This window comes from Toxotes jaculatrix, chromosome 6 (genome assembly GCF_017976425.1).
Source record: "Toxotes jaculatrix isolate fToxJac2 chromosome 6, fToxJac2.pri, whole genome shotgun sequence".
NCBI classification, from domain to species: Eukaryota; Metazoa; Chordata; class Actinopteri; family Toxotidae; genus Toxotes; species Toxotes jaculatrix.
This window is the reverse complement of record NC_054399.1, coordinates 26,582,671-26,599,231: the sequence shown is the minus strand read 5'-3', so window position 1 is coordinate 26,599,231 and position 16,561 is coordinate 26,582,671. Positions and strand designations below refer to the sequence as shown.

General features: G+C 43.0%; 2 pseudogenes; both read left to right on the top strand.

Annotated features, from left to right (window-relative positions):
• The window catches only part of LOC121182857, a 149,431-nt pseudogene extending 138,393 nt beyond the window's left edge, over positions 1-11,038 (top strand).
• A 3,830-nt stretch (positions 11,039-14,868) lies between these two features.
• The window catches only part of LOC121182856, a 70,107-nt pseudogene continuing 68,414 nt past the window's right edge, over positions 14,869-16,561 (top strand).

Below are 16,561 nucleotides of genomic sequence, written 5' to 3'. Positions count from 1 at the left end.
CAGCATTATGGGCCATATTCTTTGAAGGAGGCAGCTTCAGAAAGAGGCCACATCCTCTGCGCTCAGGTTTTTACGTGGCTCATATCAAGACCGGAGTGAACTATGTGGAATAATCATTATGTGTTTGTATTTAGATCTACCCACTGCAGAGGAGCTGATGAGGCCCATCCGCCCAGAGAGGGACCATATCAGAGGGTTCACCCTCCAGCCTATCTGGTTAGGACTAAATCTTTGAGTTATTCAAAATGGTCACATCACAAAACATTAGTTTGATCATTCACAGGTTGGTCCAGTTTTCACATAAAGTATCTCAGATTGGTGGATTTTCAGATTTGGGGACATTATGCACTCATGTCAAATCATCAGCAGTCTAATCTTGATAACTCAGTTGTCCACATAAATAGGGGCCCAGGGCCTTGCTCAGTCTGAAATTCAAATTCAAGATGTATCCAAGACTTTACAGTTTGAAGTCTGTGAATGAGATTTTTTTGGATATAATTTCAGTTTAAGATGAGTTAGAACCAGAAGCTGAAAACACTGGCTAAAGTTCAGCAAGTGACATTAGCAGACTTTCAGGGCACATATTCTGTTTTTCTTCAGGGTGGCCTGCGGGACCTTTAGTATATCTCCTTCTTGCAAAAGCTCTTCCTTTGTAAAAGGAGTCTGACAAATGCACTTGTTGCCATCTCTAAACCCACAGGCAAAAGAAAAGGTCAACATCCTGTACAGACATATAGAAAGAATGTTTTCAGTGTTCAGAACTGGGGGCAAACTGTTTTGGGACTGTTGAGTGTAGTGCCTCAAAAAAACCCTTTCTTTCAGCTCCAAACCTGAATTTAGTTAAAAGAAAGTTACAACAGTAACACAAGTTTTACTTACAGTGCTGTGGAACTTTACCAAGAGAAAACATGCTGCTCCTTGGAAAGGACTTTCCCAGATGTGACAGAGTCACAAGTGAAGCAACCAGGAAAGACTGACCCTGTCGTGGGAATAAAGGGAGCCAAGGAACCGACTAGCCACCCATCCAGCTCCTCAGACCATCCCAACCATGACCTGACATGGAGCATCAGAGAGGAAGTGGACAGGCTGATGGAGGATCACTACAAGTCTTCTTCTTACATGTCGTCTGAGGCTGGCAACGTTAGGAAACAAATGGTGGGACAAAATTCACACTCTTCTCCGTTTCAGCAGATAACATTATGGAAACATAAAATTATATAAATATATATATTAGAAAATTAACCGTTACTTAGAATAGGCTAATTGTGTAGAGCATAAACAGTTCAAATTTATCTAATGTTAGAGTGACATTGGCTGAAAATAGGCTTAGATGCTGCTTAGATACATAGAAGCTGGACCAACACCAATATGTACCAATGAACTTTTTTTTTTTTGGAAGCAAGAAAACCTTTTTTTTCTGTAAAATATTTAATTACAGTATTGTTTAACCATGGTTTAATTACTAATAATAATAATTATGGACATTTTTCCCAGGCCTTCCGTAGCTCCACCATTTCTCACCCTTCTACATCTTCAGTGAAGAAGCCCACAGTGGCCCCTAGGAGAGGCAGAAAAATAGAGGGGAGAACAGCAGCAACTTCCAAGTCATCGGGGACCAGTAGAGCTGCTGCTACAGCCAAAACCCGTTCTCCACAGAGTCCGTCAAAAGCTGAGTCCGCGAAGAGCCAAGACAAAGATGACTACACAGGTTATTAGTGACCCTCACATGCAAATCATCAAGTTACCAAAACTGCTCTGATAATTCAAGATGAGGATTTGTCTTATACTGATGATACTGTTATATATTATACCATGATACAGATGCTATACAAAATATTCAACCCCTTTATTTCTTGCACATTTCATTGTTTAATGTTTTGTTCTTGTGCTTTAAAGCTATGCAAATTTTTTTTATCCTATTTATGTTCAGTTGCCATTGAAGTTTGATTTTGATTTCTGAAGCCCTGCGTGCCTGCAGGAGCCAGTTGTGGAGCTTTGGAGTCAGTGTGTGTGTGTGTTTTTTTTTTTATGTAAAGGCACTGAATGACTTTTGTCTGATTATCTGAGGCAGATGTGAAGGTGAGCAGTGAGCTGGTGGCATCTGTTCAGTCCTTAGTGGCTGTCCTCCAGCAGCAGATAGACACCAGCAGTCACCAGGACACCAGACTGACACACAGTCCTCCGAAGAACAATGTAAGAAAATACTTAAAATATGAAATCCCTGCAAAAATATTGTCAGTGTGCAGATTTAAACTTAAAGTTTACATAATCAGGACAGTGTATACTCAGTATTCTCACCGCTTGGTGATCCATGCAGATGGTGTGGAGGATCACTGTTTCTGTTTTTCAGGGTGGGGACACAGTATTTAGAGTGTGACGAGGAGACAGTCTCATCAGAGTTTGCGAGACTGTCGTGATTCATGACAGACTAAAAGTAACCTGTATATATACATTTTAATATCTCTGTTTTTAAAGTGCAAATGCAAAGTAATCAAATGAATTAAATTCATCACTCAGCCCTAACTGTCAGTGTTTGCAGGTGAGATGCCAGCGAACGATCATGTGAACGTTGCTGCGCTACTGAATCCTTCTGAACGATTGCATCGTGTAACAGTATTATGTTACTTCATCTGATACTGGTGTTGATGTCTGACTTGCAGAGGGATGAGGGCAGCTCTTTGGTGGACGAGCTGAGAGTCCAGCTGGCTCAGAAGGAGAGGGAGATACAAATGATGAAAGGAGGAGCAGAGAAGCTCGACTCCCTCAGACAGCAGAACTACCTGCTGCAAAGCAAGGTGCGCAAACATTCACAACACACAAACTTTCAAAACAAAATATGAATCAGCTACTTGTTTGTTTTAAAAAATATTCCTTTGAAATTCATATTGTGTCACATATTGTGTGTTTACCACACTGTGTGATTTAGCGCAGGGGCAGTTGGCTGTAGACTATTTTATTTGCTGTAAGTTGGACTATGAATTATCAACATTCAGAACACCTCATTCTCAGGTTTAGCTGTAGCAGGACCCTCAAGGGTGAATATCCAACAGTGAATGGTTGTAGTGCTGTTGCCACTTTTTCACAATATTTGTCAGCGTTTAAAAGCACAACCACCTGTGAGACTCTCAGTCAAGTATTTTGCCCACTTTATCGAATAGAATTTTAAATGGATAAAACTGCCATTTCTGCCCTTATCTTGAGGGAATGATGAATGTCCTTGAAGAATATCTGTTCCAGAGTGGATGTGACCTGAGACTGGACGTGACTTATGACTCCAGCATAGTAGTGACCCAAAGCATGCAGCCAAGGCAAAGCTGGAGTTACTGTAGAAGCTGAAAGAGCAACAGATGGTTGAGACTGGAGTTAGGCTCAGGGTGATGTTTTGTGTGATCACTTTAGTGTGGGTGTTACAGACTTTGGTTTGAAAAACACACCTGACAGGACATAACAGCTCAACAAAGCTCATAAAAAATGCAGGGTTAAGGATTGAGAAACAAGGAAAGGAACGTAAACAAGGTTATAACTAAAGCCCTGATAGTATATGTATATGATAGTAGCTTTGCATCTATTTTCAGCTGTGTTTTGCAGGCACACTGTGCTTCTACTGCTTGTTGAAAGACAGATTTGCAGATGATCAGTGCTGAAGAACTCTGAATCAGATACAACAGAAGTGGCCGGTCATGCCTTGTAGTAGCAGTGGTACATCAATATGTAGTAAATAAGCTGTGTTGTTGGTTTTTTCTTTTTTTGACTCCTCAGCTACGAAGTGCAGAAAGAACCAGTCAGAGGAGGAGATGGGCCGAGGCCACAGACCCTGCAACAGAGTAAAAACTCCAACAGATAGATAAAGAAATGAAAGAGCAGGAGGCGCTCATAAAAGGTTGCCAGCAGGTTTGTCTCCCTGAACTCTCTTACTTTGACTGTCCTCAGTGCTCATGTCTGTCCTTAGAGGACTAGTGTAGGATTTAGAGGGATCTACTGGCAGAAATAGAACATAATACTAATATTGGGGTAATAACTTAAAACTATGATTGCAGAACAACCTTGTGACTGAAAGTCTTTTATGAAGCTTCCCACTCTAATTCTCAGCACGGATCAGGGCGACTCCTGTGCGTGTGACGTCGCTGTTTTACAACAAAGTCAAAATGATGGTATTTTTTAAACAAGTGTTTAACAGTGGTGAAATTCAAATAGCTGAAAATTGTTTTTGTAGTGTAGGTTATTCAGGCAAATAACTTTCTGGGGTTGTATACAGCATTGTGCAAAAACAATTTTAGACATTTAGATTCTTATCCATCATGAAATACCATTAGTGAGGTGTATGATCAGCAACAAGAACACGGAGTCCTGCAGCAGATGATATGGCCCCCACATCACTGAGTCAGTCTGGGATTATATGAAAAGACAGAAGCAACAGAGAAATTAAAAATTTTCTGTAGCGTACCACTGAGTAACATGCCTCTCCCCCCAAAGTGATGGTAGCCAGATGGTGGCCTGACACTCATCATGTTACTATCACATGACTAGATCTCGAGCATTGTCACACACTGAAAGTAAGATTAATGAGACAGTGCTGAGTTTGTGATCACTAAGGAGCTTCCATCATCACAGTAATCAAAGAGTGGTGCGAGTAAAGTAAAAAGCATCCTGATAATCCGAAGCCCGGCAGAACAGGACACAGCTTTGAAGCACCACATACATTTTTTGTTTTCTTCTTGTGTTTTTTTTAATGTTTGCACTGTTACACCACAGTAAAACTAAGGTACTTTACAGGAGAATGAGAAGCTGTACTTGCAGTTGAAGGCTCAGCAGGCAAAGAGTAAAGCCAACGAGGAGGCCATGTTTAAGGAAAACCAGAGGCTGCTGAGTGAGCTGGATTTCACAAGGTGGGTTCAGGGTACATTATTGTTTGTACGTGTCTACAAAATAAAAATTTCCATTCAAAATGAACACTGGCCCAATTAGGAAACTTTACACATGGTTTTTAAATGTTTTTATGGTTTTTGTTTATCAGGGAGCAGCTGCGTAAAACCCCAAGGCCTGTGGGAAATATCTGTTTGATGGATCACACTCAACGCATTGCAGACTTGTTAGCTCAAGTACATACATTTCAGGTAAATCCCACTATCACTGAATTACTGTTTGAATGGCAATCTGTTTCAGCCCCATCACTTATCTCTTATAAAAATATGTGTCTGTGTGCAGAGGAATGAGGCTAGGCTGTCTGAGGACATTCACAGACTGAAACAGGAGAAGCAGGCTCTGGAGGTAGACCTGCAGCTGATGAAGAAAGAGAGAGACCTGGCTAAAGCCAAGGCCATCTCCACTTCAGGTAAGACTGGATACAAGACAGGGCTAGAGGTGGAATGACCACAGAAAACTTGGATGTTAAAAGATTAGAAGCAGATCCCAGTTTTTATAAGACCCTTTTTTTTTTACTGTATGTGCATAAGTGATCTTTGTACAACGTGTATCCATCCTAAATGTGCCAGGTGATAAGACCTTTGAGATACGTGTATTGGAGGACAAGCACCGAGAGGAAGTGTCGGCCTTGAAGAAGAAGCTGCAGTGGTTTGCTGAGAACCAGGAGCTGCTGGACAGAGACGCTGGCAGACTGAAGGCTGCCAGCAGAGATAAACCAGCTCAAAGAGCAGGTGAGGCTGAGCAGTCACATGATGTTTATATACTAATTCTCATTTCATTTACCTTCAGGATAAGGTATACAAAGTCTTCATTTCACTGGGTTATCACGTCAGTTCATAGTGTTTATGTGTAGGGTTGGAAAAAAGAATACAGAGGCTTCAGGAAGTAACTTTTTGAACACTTTATTTTGTTGTAGATTGAACTGTACATGAATAAAACTTCCGTTTTTGCCCATCAGTAGACACTCAGTAACCCATAGTGAAAACGTGCTTTTAGAAATTTTGAGAACATGGTCAGGTGCATCCTCTTTGCTTTCATTATCCCCAGGATGAGTCTAGGACTCAGTTGGAGTCCCTGAATGGAACTGATTGAACATACTGAAGTACTTCAGTTATGATTCATTATTTTTTTTAAATAGCTGTATGACAATTGTTAGAAAGCTTCAGCACCCCCCCGTGTGCGATCACGTGATGCGACGTTGACGTCATCGCGCGACGTTTCTGTTCTGCCGCGACAAGGACGCGCATAATCCGAGGACAGTGTACTTCGATAGTTAATAGTCAGTCTATAACGCACATAATCCTGATAGTACCTGCAGTTCCAGCCGCTGATGTTTCCAGTTTCAAGTCGCTGATGAAACGTGAGTGTTGCTGTGTCGTATTGTTAAGTTTGTTTACTTATTACCGAGTCGCTATGCTAGTTAGCACTGTGTATTTTTCCGCCGCACGTCGCGGCGTCGTAAGGCTGCATGAAGTTCACTCGTGTATTTACATGTCGGTTCATTTCTATGTGAACAGTAAAGTCATGTGGCGTTATATTGAAAGAGGGAAATGAGAGGAGGTTGTATGTTTGATGTAGAACTTTATTTGAGCCCATGTTAAGTTGTTTATATTTTTTGTGTGCTCCTTAGTTGCATTTAATGAGGCGGTATAATGTGTGTGTGTGTCGATGAATTAGCTGAATGCTGTTTTATTGCTTATTTTAGACTACTGTGATGCTGTGAACATCAAAGAGCAATAAATACAACTGGAGCACTGTTCCAAATCCTGTACTTCTTTACCTGTGTCCTGACCGACACAACATCTTGTCTGCTGTTGAACATTTGAGTAATCAGCGTACCAGCTTCCTACCTAACAACAATGTAACAGGTAAAAGGGGTTTCTCGTAGTGAGAATCACCACCTGAATCTGCAGCTCCCTCCTGCTTTATGGAGCTTTATGGTGAGTGTCAGTTCATTGTTTAACTGTCTGACCCACAACTCTACTGTTCTGATTCAGTCTCACCGTTCTCGGGCAGCTGTTTTCAGCAGAAGCTGTAAAAAAAACCCACTGTCCCAACACCTGCTCAGCATCAAACAGATACATTAGAGGCTGAGTTATTGTATCGGTTAAGATTTGCCTTTGGTACCTTAAACCATCTCCCAGAAGGTAAAGGCTCATAGAGTGATTGCAGTGACTGGTGTTCTTTCCTCTCTATAATCTTCACTGCAGTTTGTACAAGACGTAATGTTTGGTGGAATTAACAGCACCATCAGTGCTCCTCCTCTGCTTGGATGCAAACTGCCTGGGATCCAACACTGGATTAATCTGAGCTCCAAGCAGGGAAACAGTGTATTTTTTAGGTTTGTTTGTTTGTTTTTTTCCAGAGTGCTGGGACAGTGTGTGTGGGTCCAGTGCCTGCTGAACACAAATGCATTTTGTAGTGTTTTGTCATCACCAGCTGTAAAAGGAGCAGAAACCTTGTGCTATCAGCTATAATGTGGAGCTGAAAGACAGTTTACACTTTCTCAGTCTAACCTTGTGTGCTGAGTTGGAGATAACAGGTCGTCCTTATTTCAGGTGGAAAAACTGAAAATGGAGGTGGGCAAAAGAAGCAGCGAGCAGCTCCGAAAGACAAAAGAGAAATCGGTGGAAACAAAGAAGATGCAGGACCTGGAGAGACAGGTTTCTCACAACAAACAAACAAACAAGCCCCTCCCCCCCTCACAGGTTTATGTCTCTTCATAGTTTAAAGAGTCTTTCTCTCTTTACCAGGTGAAGGAGCTGGAGAAGATACTAAGACACAGAAACCCAAACTTCCTGCCTGCTCTTATCTACGCCGCAGCTAGTGCTGGAGGCAAGGAGCACGCCGACGCTGCTAAGACGTCTCCGCCCGGCCGCATCACCACTCTGCTGGAGCGGAGGATTCAGCGTCTGGAAGCGGAGCTGGAGAACCGTGATGAAAAGGCCAAACACAGTCTGAGGGCCATGGAACAACGGTTCCACAGAGTGAAGGTACATTTTGTCACAAGGTGGGTTTTGTCAACATTGTAATATCTGAGCTGTGTGGTAGTAACTTGCCAGTGTTTACTCAACAATTAAAATATTTTAGTGTTATCAAAGCAGCATTTTGTTACACTTATATCTACAGCACAATAGAGTGGGCAAAAGGCGAGGAGGTTTGAAATGAGATAAAATTAATAACACAAAAATGAAAAATAAAGTCCATGAGATTCTTCCAGTAACTGGATGTGCCTTTGTGTTGCTTTGTGTAGCTGCACTACGAGCAGCAGATCTCAGAGCTGGAGCAGCAGCTGGAGCAGAAACAGCAGGTTGAAGCAGCAAACTCAGCACCTGAGACAAAGCCGTGGATGTCACAGGTTCAAACTCTGGAGGAGGAGCTACAGCGGGCGAAGGAAACCCACCAAGAGAAAGAAAAAGCCCTTCACAGCCAGGTTGAGTCTCTTCAGCAGCAGCTCGTAAACAAGGTAGGTTAATAAAAACTGTTACAGTAGCTCTAGCACGCTGTTACAGGCTGGTCTGTGGTGTGACAATGAAGGGTTTGTTAAACACAACCTTTAGAGAGAAAAGGTTGAGAGAAATATGACTATAAATATTCTTTTTTCTGACTTGAATCGGATTAAGCAAAAGCCAAATCTTACCTGCCCGTGCAACCTGATTGTAAACCCCTCCCCCTGCAGGTCCAGCCGAGTCCAAGCCGACACCAGCGTCAAACCGAGGCAGCGTTTGGAGTTCGGATAGAGCGGTTGAACCACGAGCTTGCTGCCAAAACGCGAACCATTCGGGAGCTGAGCCGCACCGTGGAGAGGCTGCAGAAGGAGAGGAGGAGCATGCTGTCCATCCCCAACTCACGAGCAGAAACCCATTCTACAGAGACCAAACGGCAGCCAGGCCCAACAAAGACGCCCTGCTCTGCTACTGCGAGAGAGACATGTGGAGTGGAGGAAACTTTCCCAGCTGCTCAGTATGAGAAGAACCAACCCACTGTCTTTGCAGGTGTGGACATTTTGTTATGGTCAGCTTTTACATGCTTCGATGGATACTGTGCCCTGACATTAAAAAGGAAAGGCAGAATGACTAAACAGCTGAATGAGATATAAGATATTTGGATATTTCATTTTAATGTTGTGTCCCTTTGACAGGGAGTCACATCTCTGAGGTTCTGCAGGAGAGCGAGGCTCTGAGGCAGCGCCTGGAGCTGCTGCAGCTGCAGAGTGAGCAGGAGAAGGAGGCGTTAAAGGCTGAGGCTGCGCAAGCCAAGGAGGAGCTCTGCAGGTATGAGCTTCTGTGCAAACACGTAGATGTTTTTCCTGCAGAGCATCAGTGTGAGTGGACATCAGGATATAATGTGGTCTTTTAGGCTGAAGGAGCAATCTGCAGAGCAGCTGTCCTCTATGAAGGCCGAGCACCTCAGGGAGTTAGACCAGCTGCGTATCACCCACGCCCTGGAGCACTCGTCCTCAAAGGTTGCTGAACAGGCCAATCAGCTCAACACTCAGGAGGTACAGCAGAGGATCACTAACCAACCAGGCTCATTTCCACATCAGGAAATCCTGAACATGTTTCTGTTGCTTTAAACTTTACATGTACCTGCAGATAATGATGAGACATTTGCAAGACCAACTAAAAGAGCTGCAGGGAACTAAAGAGGCACTGGCAATATCCAGGACCCGAGAGAACGCTTTGCAGAAGCAGGTGAGCAGGAGGTGGAGAGTTGGGGATGGTTCACACAAAAAAACATGTTCTAGCGAAATAAAATCTGTAGACTCCAAGCACCAGATACACATCAGAATGCGCTTATGAAATGACAACACTATGTGCAACATATTTAAATGAAAGTAAAGTAAGAAAAAGAAAATGTGAGGGAATGGGGGAGTTTGAGTGTATTAGCAGCATATTTTAGCAGCTGTAGCACCAGCTGGGAATATTCTTTTCTACAGAGGTCTAAAGTAGAAAGATCGTTCAGAATCAATATTTCCAAACATTTGCTATTTTGGTTTATAGTCTGTAACTCAAAGCTGCAATGTGTTTCCACACCTCTTCACACTTGGACTCAGTGCATTTGCAGATATGGGTGTTCCTGAGGTTTTCAATTCAATTCAATTTTATTTATATAGCTCCTTCCACAATCAAAATTGTCTCAAAGCTCTTTACAGAGACCCAGAGTCTGACCTCAGAGCAAGTACTTAAGGCGACAGTGGCAAGAAAAAACTCCCTGAAGATAGGACAGCTAGGAATGGAGGAGAGGAGGAGAAATGGCAATGGACAATGTTAGAGGGTCAGCATTTAGATTACAGTTAGTGGATAATGTGTGCTCTGTCTCTATTTCAAAATAAGTGTGTATCTGTTGCACTGAATTATCATGTTTCATTAGATCCAAGAGGGAAAAGTTAATTATTTTGGTTTGTATTTTTTTTTCTTATCATTTTAACATGAAGTCACTGTTTCCACCTTGTGTATAGCTGACCAGACTGCTGAAAGAGCTGAAGGAAGCTAAAGAAGCTCAGAGCCCTGAGGTGAAACTCCTTTGTGGCCTGGAGAGGAAGATCCTCAACATGGAGCTCAGACACCAGCACAGAGAGAAGGAGCTGAAGCAGGTACCCAGGCCACACACCTTTACCTTTACCCTGTAATTGCTTGCTGCTTTATGAAAAGTCATTTTTTAGGTGCTTTTTGGGGCCGTTTTGGAGCTTTTTCTCTACAGAAACTCAACAAGCTATGACACAGAGCTTCCCATAACCTGCCTGGTTTTTCACAGTGTTTTACAAACATGCTGCCATACATTTGCTTATCAAATGAAAATTAAATCCACCAATTTGCTCATCGCTTGCTCCTGGAAATGTCACATGGTGTTGAAAGTACCAAGCCTACTCCCCACCATCTTACCTCAGTAACTGTGCCTGCAGGTGATTAGTGGGTCATGGCAGGTGCTGGAGGCTAATCAGCAGTCAGAGGTGGAGCACTGGAAGCATCTGGCTCAGGAAAAGAGCAGAGAGCTGGAGGCTTTCCGTGTGGAGCTCGATTCCATCCTGGACATCGTGAGACACCTTCAAAGACAAGGAGTGGTGCTTCCCACTCCTGACCCCCCACCCCCATCACAGCCCTCCCTCAGTTAGATCTGACTCGTAGAAGCCAGTGAAAACTTGTGCACTCTAGCTAAAGACAACAAAAGCAATACTCAGTGTCTCAGCCTGAGACTTGGTTCAGGTGAAAGGACTCTCCTTTGACAGGCAGTGTCAATGGACATTTCTTTCTGTTCCAGACCAGTTGCAGACTCAACATTAGCAATAATTCATGTTTACATAACAAACAGACATAAGGCTACAAGCTGCAGAAACATTTGAAGCTGTGGCTCCGTAAGGAAAAAAAACCATTTGTTTTAATACATATACAAAAGCTACTTTTTTATTTAAATTATTGAAACTTAACTTAACTTAAGGTGTAGTGAAAATAAAGGTTTTTTTTTTTTCAAGTGTCGTCTAACTATGATTTATTGTATTCAGTTAATCTCAGAACCTCAGTCCTGACAGTGTAAACTGTTTAAGCAGTTTAATCCCCAGATTCCCCTTAATCTTAACGCAGAGGATTTATAACATCAGTGCAGTGATTTAGGACACAGGGAACATTTATTAAACAACTGCATCTTTCTTTAAGGTGCTTAACAGTTGCGCCTGTTACTGCTGCAGCAGAGGACATATGTCTGGCATGGGACATGCCTTCTGGGTCTGTTCCCTTTGAGGTTTTCTGGGCACATCCATTCAGTAGGTGACCCCATGGTTAGAACCAGAATCGACAGAAAAAACTACACCTCTGTCCTGGGAATGTCTCGGGTTCCTCCAGGAGGAACTGGTGAGACTAAAAGCTCAGGGGTCACAACGATTATCAGGAATTTATTAGGAAATTCCTCCATGGGGGACAGTGTCAGTCAGTCAAAACAAGCTCCTTTATCAGGAACCAGTTTGATACCCAATCTATTTCCTAAAACTATAAAAAGTAACCTATAAGTCATTTAAAATTCTTTGATCCCAGTGAACTAAACGTCTTCTTTTCCTGTGTTTAGTCACAAAGTGGTTCAGCATATTATCCATGTTAAGTTGGAATCAAACCAATGGTGTCTGCTAAGTTATCCCATCTGATGAGCAGCTGCTCTCAGCTCTCCAACTCTATGTGAAATCATTGTGGTTATTGGTGTTTCCTGCCACTCTCGTCCCGCCCATCTAGAATGATTGGCAGCTCTGGCTCTCCCAGCAGCAGGTCACCCTCTCCTACCGTTGAGCTCTGCTCAGAGCTCACACAGTTAGGGATGCTGAAGTGGGCCAGCAGGATCGCTTCTTTCTCCCTCCTGTTAGCTGCCACTTCCAGCTCCTGGAGGAGCAAACCGTCCCCCACCTCCAGGCTGCTGCTGGGCCTCCTGTTGGAGCCTCCTGATGCTCCTCCACCCACACCACCAGCTGACATCCACAGGGGTCTGGAGCTAACCTGACCCTCCTTGGTAATATAACACTGGAAGAGAGAGCAGGATGGGTCCAGATCTCTAGGCTGGGGAGGAGGGGCTCCACTGTTGAAGTTGGTGTCTGTGTATCCAATCACATGCAGGTGCTTCTCACATGGCTGTCCACTGCTGCACACATGGAAAGGAGAAGATACAAAGAGAGACAGAATGCAGTGTATGTTAATTTTATGATTCATTTGAACAGTACACCAATGGCCATTAGCTTCTGAAAACCAGAGCTGTAACTGATCTTTTGACCTACTGACTGTGGCAGCTCACTCTCAGTGTGCTGTCATTTTAAACAGTGTCCAGGCAAAACATATTGGAGTATGTTCCTCTGACATTAAAGGACAGATACACATTTTTTTTGAGTCTGTCTAAAACAATGTAGCTGTACTTCTGTCAGTTAAAAAATAAGGTCAGGAAAAATGGAACCAGCATGGTTTAAAACAAACAAGCTGTTATTTAACATGAAAAAGTTATGTCAGTCAAAGGTCACAGTCAAGTTGATATAGGCTGTTGAGGAGCAAGTTAATTTTACAATTCCTTGGGTTACTCCTGTTACAGCTCTTGTTGTCACAGGACTCCTTGTATTTCCACTAGACATTACTCTTCATATTCAAAATCCCACTGTAACTACAAAAATAACTAAATAGGGGGGCGGTAGTTACACTCGCAGCAGCAGTAGCACATGAACAGGAGAGCAGGAGGGGCAGAGAGAGAGCTAGGGGCTACAAGAAAAGACAACATCGACGCATTAGAAAGGTATAGTTAAATGAGTGACACCAAGGAAAGAAACAAAATCTGGAACCATTTCAGTTATACTGATAATACAAGGGTAGAGTGTAGTGTCTGCAAGAAAAGAATTTCATATAGAGCCGGCTCCACAAACAACCTGCACAGGCACCTGAGAATTGTTTGTTTAAAAGAAAAAAGCTGAAAGTTTAATATTGTTAAAATTTGAATTTTAAATATTTTTTTGTATTTTTTATTATTTATTTTTTATGTGGAGTAAATGAAGATTATTTATATATAAATAAAAAATACATTAGTAATTAATTCTTTACATATTTTTACATTATTATTGATAGTAAATTAAATAGTATGGCCTCAAAATGGGCAAAAAAAAAAAAAGGTCATAGTATAGTAAGGCTTCAAAATGGGCCAAAAAACGGTCATAGTATAGTATGGCCTCAAAATGTCATAAAAATGGTCATAGTATAGTAAGGCCTCAAAATGTCATAAAAATGGGAGTTGTTTCGACCCCCCTTTTTGTGGTACTTTTTGTGTAGCTGAAGTTGGTGTTTACGGTTGTTAAGAGTGTACAGGGCTTGGAGTTTTAACCAGGTTCAGTTTTGACCGATCCTCAGGCGAGCAAGATAGAGACATGGGACCTACCCCCCCATTTGTGTGTACCCCGAGGGTTAAATGGTTCATTCTTTTTTTGGTTTGTTTGAGTTACTAGTGCAGAGAGTGCTTTTGCTGCTGGTGCCACTGGTGTTGCTGAGTGGTGTCCTGTGAGGCTGGGTCCAAAAGGGGCTGCCCATAGAAGTGCAGCCATTATATGGAGGGAGCGGCCATATTGGGCTGGACCAAGTGGATGCCACATCATGGGGGGAAATTAGGGATTTAGTTTGTATAGTTGATTATTTCTTTAGACTGTTAGTTGTTGATTTGGATTGTTTAGTTAGTAGTTAAAGATATTCATTACTGACAGGCTGATTGTCTGGTTTTGTTTATTGTTGTCATGTTTGTTGTTTGTAAATCCCCCTTTTTGTTAGGATAATGGCCTTATCAACCATTATACATGTGTCCTTTGTTTTTCAGTGTGTAGGTCTGTTTGTCTTCTGTTTGTCAGTTGGTCTGTTCAGTTACTTGACTTTGTATTTCTTTCAGTATAGTTCTGTTAGGTTGAACTCTTTTAGGGATCCAAGTTTGTTATATTTTGGTTAAAATATTTCTTTGCATCTTTTTTGGGGTAAATAAAACCCTCTTTTTGAAGAAATTCATCTGTGGTCCTCGTGCTTGCCAGCTTGGTCCCTTACATTTGGTGGCAGCGATGGGATCAGCCAGTTGAGGACACAGGCATTTTTTTTACTTTTTTGTCTTCCCCTCCATTTTGTGAAGGCATGCACCGGGGAGGAAGAGTTGCAGGAGGCCCGGGAGATGGAACGAAAGGAGGAAGTTACACGGCAGGAGCAACGGTATGAAGCACTTCAAAATCGGTTCAGACTTTTACACACCCTTTGGAGACTCCTGATTCAGGTAACGATTTCCAGCAGGCCCAAGCTGCAGGCTGCACCCAGACTAGAAAAATTAACAGAAAATGATGATGTTGAACACTTTCTCATTGCATTTGAAAGGATTGCAGCAGCATGTCAGTGGCCAAGATCTGACTGGGTTTTCCGACTCATTCCACTCCTGACTGGCAAACCCAGAGGAGCTTATGTTAATATGGATGTGGATGATTCCCTTGAATATGATGAGGTCAAAGCTGCTATTTCGAAAAAATATGATATTAACCTTGAGACCTACAAGCAGAGGTTCCGCTCTCTAGATGTCAGACCTGATGAGAGCCCCAAGGAGTTGTATGTGAGGCTGAAAGAGCTGTACGGGAAGCGGACCCAACCGCAAGGTAAAACTGTCCAAGAAATTGGTGAAATAATCATTATGGAACAGTACTTGAGAATGTTGTCTCCTGAACTCCAGGTTTGGGTAAAAGAGCATGGTCCAAAGTCAGCGGCTGAAGCTGCCACTCTAGCTGATGTGTTTGTGGCTGCTCGGAAAAAGAATCAGCCATGGAGTAACCATACCTGGAAGGCGGGGAAGGATAGCCGTAAGCCTGCACCCCCTCAACACCACCAGAGGTCATCAGCAGGCGTGGGTAAGCCTCCGGTAAGGAGAACCAACAGGTGCTATTGATTGAAGGGCTTCTAGCCAAACACCCATTTGTTATCTGTGTGGACAGGAAGGCCATATTAAACCAATGTGCCCAAAGAATCCAGCTAAGCTCACTCAAATGTGTTTTGTACCACGACAAAGTGTTGACATTAAGCCTCAGGGTAACCAATCCATGAAAACGACTGATGTAAAGATAAATGGAGAAAACCTCAGAGCCCTGATTGATACAGGCAGTACTCAGACTCTTGTATACAGAAAATATGTGTCAGCTAATACCATCTGCACTCTTGAGACAATCCCCATTTCCTGTGTACATGGTGATGAGAAGTCTTATCCCACGGCAGATGTTTATGTGGAAGTGCAAGGACAGAGCTATCTGCTAAATGTGGGAGTTACAGATAACTTGCCTTTTCCAGTGGTTTTGGGGGATGACCTGCCGGTGCTTTTTGATTTGTTGAATCCTGTGCAAAGCTGTAATGTTGCAGTCACCAGGGCACAGTCTCTAGGTCTTAGGGTTCCGGAGTTATGAGCATTTGAAGTTCCCCCATATAAGTGAGTTGGGAGAGTGAAAATTTGGGATTTAACCAGGGTCAGTTTTGACCGATCCTCAGCAGAGCAAGATAGAGACATGGGACCTTGTCCTACCCCCCCACTTGTGTGCACCCTGAGTCCAACGGTACCACCCTTGAGTCTCTAGGACTTAGGGTTCTGGAGTTATGAGCATTTGAAGTTCCCCCATATAAGTCAGTTGGGAGAGTGAAAATCTGCCTGTGTGAAAGGCCCAAAGTGTTCCCCCAGAAAGTGTTTAGGAACACATTTCAGAGCCCTAGGAGTGGTTTGGACCCCCCTTTTTGTGGTACTTTTTGTCAAGTTGAAGTTGGTGTTCACGGTTGTTAAGAGTGTACAGAGCTTGGAGTTTTGACCAGGGTCAGTTTTGACCGATCATCAGCGGAGCAAGATAGAGACATGGGACCTTGTCCTACCCCCCAATTTGTGTGCACCCCGAGTCCAACGGTACCACCCTTTAGTCTCTAGGACTTAGGGTTCTGAAGTTATGAGCATTTGAAGTTCCCCCATATAAGTCAATTGGGAGAGTGAAAATTTGGGGTTTTAACCAGAGTCAGTTTTGACCGATCCTCAACGGAGAAAGATAGAGACATGGGACCTTGTCCTATCCCCCCATTTGTGTGCACCCCGAGTCCAACGGTACCACCCTTGAGTCTCTAGGACTTAGGGTTCTGGAGTT